The sequence below is a fragment of the Aptenodytes forsteri genome, unplaced genomic scaffold (assembly GCF_000699145.1).
Source record: "Aptenodytes forsteri isolate BGI_AS27 unplaced genomic scaffold, ASM69914v1 Scaffold361, whole genome shotgun sequence".
Lineage (NCBI taxonomy): Eukaryota > Metazoa > Chordata > Aves > Sphenisciformes > Spheniscidae > Aptenodytes > Aptenodytes forsteri.
This window is the reverse complement of record NW_008796212.1, coordinates 1,241,383-1,247,228: the sequence shown is the minus strand read 5'-3', so window position 1 is coordinate 1,247,228 and position 5,846 is coordinate 1,241,383.

The following is a 5,846-nucleotide window of genomic DNA, read 5'->3' as shown; positions in this document are numbered from 1 at the left end:
CACCATAAAAACTGTCACATTCAGAAGCAGCTCTGCAGGAGTGACCCAAAGCACTCCCTAGCAAGACGCTGGAACTTCTGCCGTTTCTAAATCTGATCCGATTTCTACAACAGATGCAAGATATAAATACTTTCCATCACTCGTAATCAGAAGTATTTTCACTCAAAACTTAATGACCTGTAAGGAAGCTGTAAGATTTGTGGTTCAAGATAAAGCCAATTTTGTGACAACATAAAAATTGCAGTGCTGGCGAAAAAAAAAAAGTGACTCTTCTAATGGAGAGCTAAAAGTTCAGTCACACCACTTACATGTTTAACTAAGACACAAAGAATTAATTTTGCAATAAAACATGCTCTTAAACTGAAAGTAAGCAGTTAATGAAAACAATCAAGAGGAGCATGCCGTTATCCATAATGTTTTGTTGTCCTCCAACATTTATGATATCTGTAACGGCTGCACGTTGGGTGTAGGCTCCCAGACAGACATTTTAAAGGGATGTCAAATCTCTGCCCTAGTTATTTTATCTGCTTCTGTTCTGAAGCCACTTTACTACATTGTACTTTTCTGAATAGTTATAATTTTGGGGGAAATAATGAAGGTTGGTTATCTAAACTCCAAAGGACTGGTGTTAAGGGGACTAGTATTAAACTCCAGAACTACCAGTACCTACTCCACAAGTTTTTCATGTGTCATACTGACACCAACAGCAATTATTCCATGTTGAATAATGCATGTCAAGTATTTCAAAAGAAAAAAAGTGCACAGAATTGACAAAGCAAGCTTAAAAAATACAAGTGTAGGCTTGTCTTTCAGAACCATTTGGTGCTGAAGTCAAGAGGCAGAACCAGCCAGAGTGCCCATATTCTGTGTACATAATTGTGCAACAAAAATTGCAAAACAGATTTTTCTTCTGGTATTTGTTTTCTAAATAGCTTGGTAGAGTATGCAGTCAAATTGTTATTTGCAGATTTAGCATTACTACAGAATGAAGAAATTAAAGTAAAATCTGGCACAGATGGCCGTATAAAAACGTCCAAACTTCTTTCAATTAAGCATCACATGCCTTCTTTGTGTTAAATACAATGAGAAATTGCAAAAATACTGCTGTCCCTGTTGCAGAAAAGGTTAGGTCAAAAATGAACCTTCTTAGAAAATCATCTGAGTCTGAAAAGTGAAGTGTTTAGTCAGGAACTAATTAAACAAAAACCGAGAGAAGTATGTTTTCAGATAATATGAAAAAAAGCACAGCTTGCACACATGCATAAGCCATTTTCCATCCCTCCTTTCCCATCAGAAGTTTCAGCAAGTCCAGATGGATTGATATCACAGTCATGAAAGGTGAGCGGCAGAAGAAAATGTGCAAATTTCATGAGCGGTATTGCTGTTATTGATCCAACAATGGACTTAAGTATACGCTTAGTCCTATTTGATTTCCTAAAGGATTTTGTGTGTGCTTCAGAGCCTCACTGAGAGCATCTACGCAAGTGCCCAGAACCCCACGCTTTCTTTACTTTGACTACATCACCCAACTTTTCACCTTGAAAAGTTACAACCCAAATTTCCAGCTCTTTAAAAAGAGAAAAAGAGGAAAAAACCTCACCCACAATCCACACAGAAGTACCAACATTGTCCAAATGTGATTTATAAACATCTTGTGATTTATAAAACAAGGATAAACAAATGATACCTTGGGCTATGACATCCCTGTATCAGCTTTAGCACAGTAAGTTACAAACCAGAGTTGAGATGCTATTTTCCTCCAACAACCCAGTACCGTCCCCAATCTTGCCACGCCTGCTGTCTCAACTGAGCGAGCAAGGGCAGCTGCAGACCCTCTCCAGGCATTTCAGAGGCAATTCCTTCTCAATACCCCTTCTGTAGCCAAGGGTGACCCGCTGGAAGTACAGAAATCTGCACCTGGTTTCCATACAAGTGAACGACAACGAAAAGGACTGCTGAGCAGGTAAGGGCCTTGCACTGTTTGAAATAAATAAATTTTAAAAAATACACCTTTATGGGACTGACCTTTTTCCTATGTATTTACTTTATATTTTAAAAAAAACCTTAAGTGATCCAGTCCTATGCTATCTCATTTGAAAAGCTGCATTATGCCAAACTTACATATATTCCGCCCCTGAAGTGGATGTAGCTCCAGCACCAAGTGGGAAACCGGAGCCCAGGCTCCTGTGCACAGGAGCAGACAGGACAGAGCTCAAGCTCCCGGGTCCTGTGCCATGCTGCCATCCCTCTCTAGCCATAGAGACATCCTCCGAACACAGCACAGGGAAGAAAGCATCTCCTTAGAGTTATGACAAGGGCACGTTGAGTTTAGCATTAACAAGGGAAGTGAAGGCTGAGACTACCGTAGCTCACCATGTAAATTCACTGCAGCTATTTTCTCCCTGCTCCAGCATTCTCACCATTCACGTTCCAGCTTCTGGGGACACCATAAAGTAGCATCGTGGAGACCAAATACGAGGAAGCAGTCAAAAAAACCAAACAACCACCCAGCAAACTATGTGCAAAGAGAAAAGAAAGGGTCACACAAAGACGTGGAGCAGCAAGAATGCAAGAAGAATGTATGTACTATTTGACAAGCCATTCTGATGCAGGTTGGAAGACACAGCACGCCCTTGTGAGCCTCCTGTCTCCACCAACCCCACCATGAAGAGACAGACAAGCCACGCGACTTTTAACAGCAGTGACTATTTCCACGCCTGGGATCATCTGATGTGCCAGCGGGACCCCAGCTCTGCACCGCCCTGTTACCAGCCAAACAGCAACACGCGAGAAAGCTTTGATCTGCCTCACACCAGTCAAGAATGAACGCTGCTGCTGCTCATGTTCAGGTTCTTTGCTTAAATCGTGTTTTGTTTGGTTTAAAAGCTACAGTATAAATAGGGTTGTCAAAACAAATCCTGTGTGGTTCACGAATACAGTTTCTACCTCTGTTTGCTTACATCTACCATGCTTTTATCCCATCATTTAGCTGGATTCAATCAGAAATTAAAAAAAAAAAACCAAACAGGAGATGAGCCAAAAGATGCTAAACCTAGTAATAAAACATCCATTCCTTGGAGGCAAAGTATTTTGCCAATAAGTTGAACCATCCTCTGGAAAATAATCTGCCAAATTTAGCAAAGCACATCTGCACGCATACCTCACCTGCGGAGCGCAGTTAGTGCTGCTAATTAGGAAGGATGGGGTTTGGTCGGATCTCTGCTTCGACTGCTAATTGTTTCCACGTGTCGGAGCTTGAGCTTTCAGCTGTCAGCCTTTATTAACAAGTAAACATTTGGTCATTTCCCCCCCCAGTCTCTGATCTAATTTTTCAACCCACTGTGCTACCTTCTTCCCTTTCCTCTACCTCAAGACAACACGCTGCTGGAGGGCTTGAGAAAAGGCTGAAATAGATAAAAAAAATATAAACTATGGGAGAGAGGGAACAGTGTTTGTCTGGGGAAGAAGAACTGACATTGCAACTCAGGAACCACCTTGTTATTCCACAGAAAGACTATAAAGGTCCACAGTAAGTGCTGCTGTGGTTCAGTCCGGTTTTGACCCGGTTTAACTATGTTTTCCTGATACTCAAATTGTGCAATTCTGATAATGGGATTCAGGCCTCCAAAACCCTTTCCTGCGCAGAGGTGAGGCACGGACCGGCACAGGCAGGCTGAACAGACGACACTCCACACTTCATCCGCGTCTCCATCACCACCCTGGGAGAATCTGATCTCATTACCCACCTCCCAGCGTCGGGCTTGCAGCCCGCTGCACTTCTCACCTCTCGAAAAATACCAGCGTTCATATGGAAAAGGACAAGGGGGTTATACTGAGGCTTCACCCTCAAATTCATATCCCCCCCACCCATGGAATATATCACCATACCTAGAAATGTTTAGACTAAAAGCTTTGCATGAAGATAGAAGTGAGATAAGGGAGAGCCAGACCTCCTCCTGCAGATAACACAATTTTAAGCCAACCATTATAAAGTAAAGTTGCAGGTGCATGGAAAAGGACAAGGGGGTTATACTGAGGCTTCACCCTCAAATTCATATCCCCCCCACCCATGGAATATATCACCATACCTAGAAATGTTTAGACTAAAAGCTTTGCATGAAGATAGAAGTGAGATAAGGGAGAGCCAGACCTTCTCCTGCAGATAACACAATTTTAAGCCAACCATTATAAAGTAAAATTGCAGGTGGTGTTTTAAACAAATTCTAGATGCTACTTTTAATAATCGGTCTAAGGATCCGTGCTCCTGCTACTGTCTTAAAATTCTAATGAAGAATCAGTGGTAAAAAGCGCAGACAAACAGCATGGCTGAGGCAAAGAAAACACACCCTTGGGCCATGAGAAGTCAGTCGGTCAGGAATCGTCTGCAGAGCACATCTGCTTGTAACCGCTCACCCTACTGCAACTTACTTATTATGGCAATAAAAACCACAAAGGCAAGATAAATTAACTCTGGCCACGAAAAATGGAACTAGCCCTGCACAATCTGCCCAGTAGTTGTACCCAGTTGTACACGGCAACTCAAATTCGGGCTCCATTTCCACCTCTGTACTCACGATGAATTACAATTTATTTCACACGCATTCAGCCTTAATGGGATTATTTGCAATGTAAGGTGCTATAAATTTTAGGCCAAAACTAGAGCACAGAGGCCAAAAATGTCCTCCGTTTTAATTGCATCTGTAATTACTTTATAAGACTACAATCCAGCAAATTACCCTGGGGTCTCTTACTAATTTTTATTACATACCTTACACCACCAAGTAGAAATATTCACTGAGGAAAAGACTGTCCCCACCCTCAAAAATATATAATCTAAATAGATGGGACAAGGAAGAGCAGGGAAGCAAAACACTGAAGTTAACGAGACGGTGTCGGACTGCTGTTAATTGCTGCGTGGTAAGAAGAGTTTGCAGCATCAAGTACCCATTTTCTCTCCTTTTACTTCTGTTTTATTATATAATAAGGCACGAACCAGAGAGGTCTTACACAATTTGGCACAAAAGATCAGAGCTCTTTATCCCTTAATCCCAATTACAGACCAACGTGCGTATGTTTTTGTTTCTTTTTAAACTTATCTGTGTGATATTTAAATAAATTAGAGTAAATGTTTTCATATTAAAAATCTAATCCAATTCCTGGTGCACCAAGTGTCAATTCTCCTGAACACCAAACATCATTAAGACTGTCCCATACCGATCTTTACCCGGAGCACTGATCAACACTTTTAAAGTATTATATTTATCCCTCTATTTATCTGGCTCTAGCCTTCCCTCTGTTCATAAAATCTTGTATCATTACTTTAGTCTTTGAATTTGCTGGCAGAAAGTTTGATGATTTTTTTTTCCCCTCGTGTAAAAATCTCTATTTTCAAACTTAAATCTTTCTGGTCTTGGGTGAATCTCCAAGATCTCTATTGCACTGTATTTATATATTTTTTAATATTTTTGAGTTTTCACACTCCCAAGAAGTTTCCGCCAGAGCTGGGGCCAGGGCTGGATAACCCTGATTTTCTCAACCACCTCTTGTGGACCCGTTAGAAATGGGCAAAAAAGACACCCCAGAAACTGTAAATATTTGATAATTTTGCTCCGTAGCCCGTGAACAACTTAAAATTCGTCTTCTGAACGCGTCCTTAGCTGAGCTTTATGGTGGACTTTCCCCTTTACAGTGGTTTAAAATACACTTTCCCCCCCCAGCTGGGAGCTTTAAGCTGAGGGCGACCCTGAGGGGTTTCCTCAGCACCCGGCGGGGAGGAGACCCCCCAGAGCGGGGCCCGTCCTCGCCCGGGGGTCGAGCTGTGACGGGACGCGGGGCTGCCCCTCATC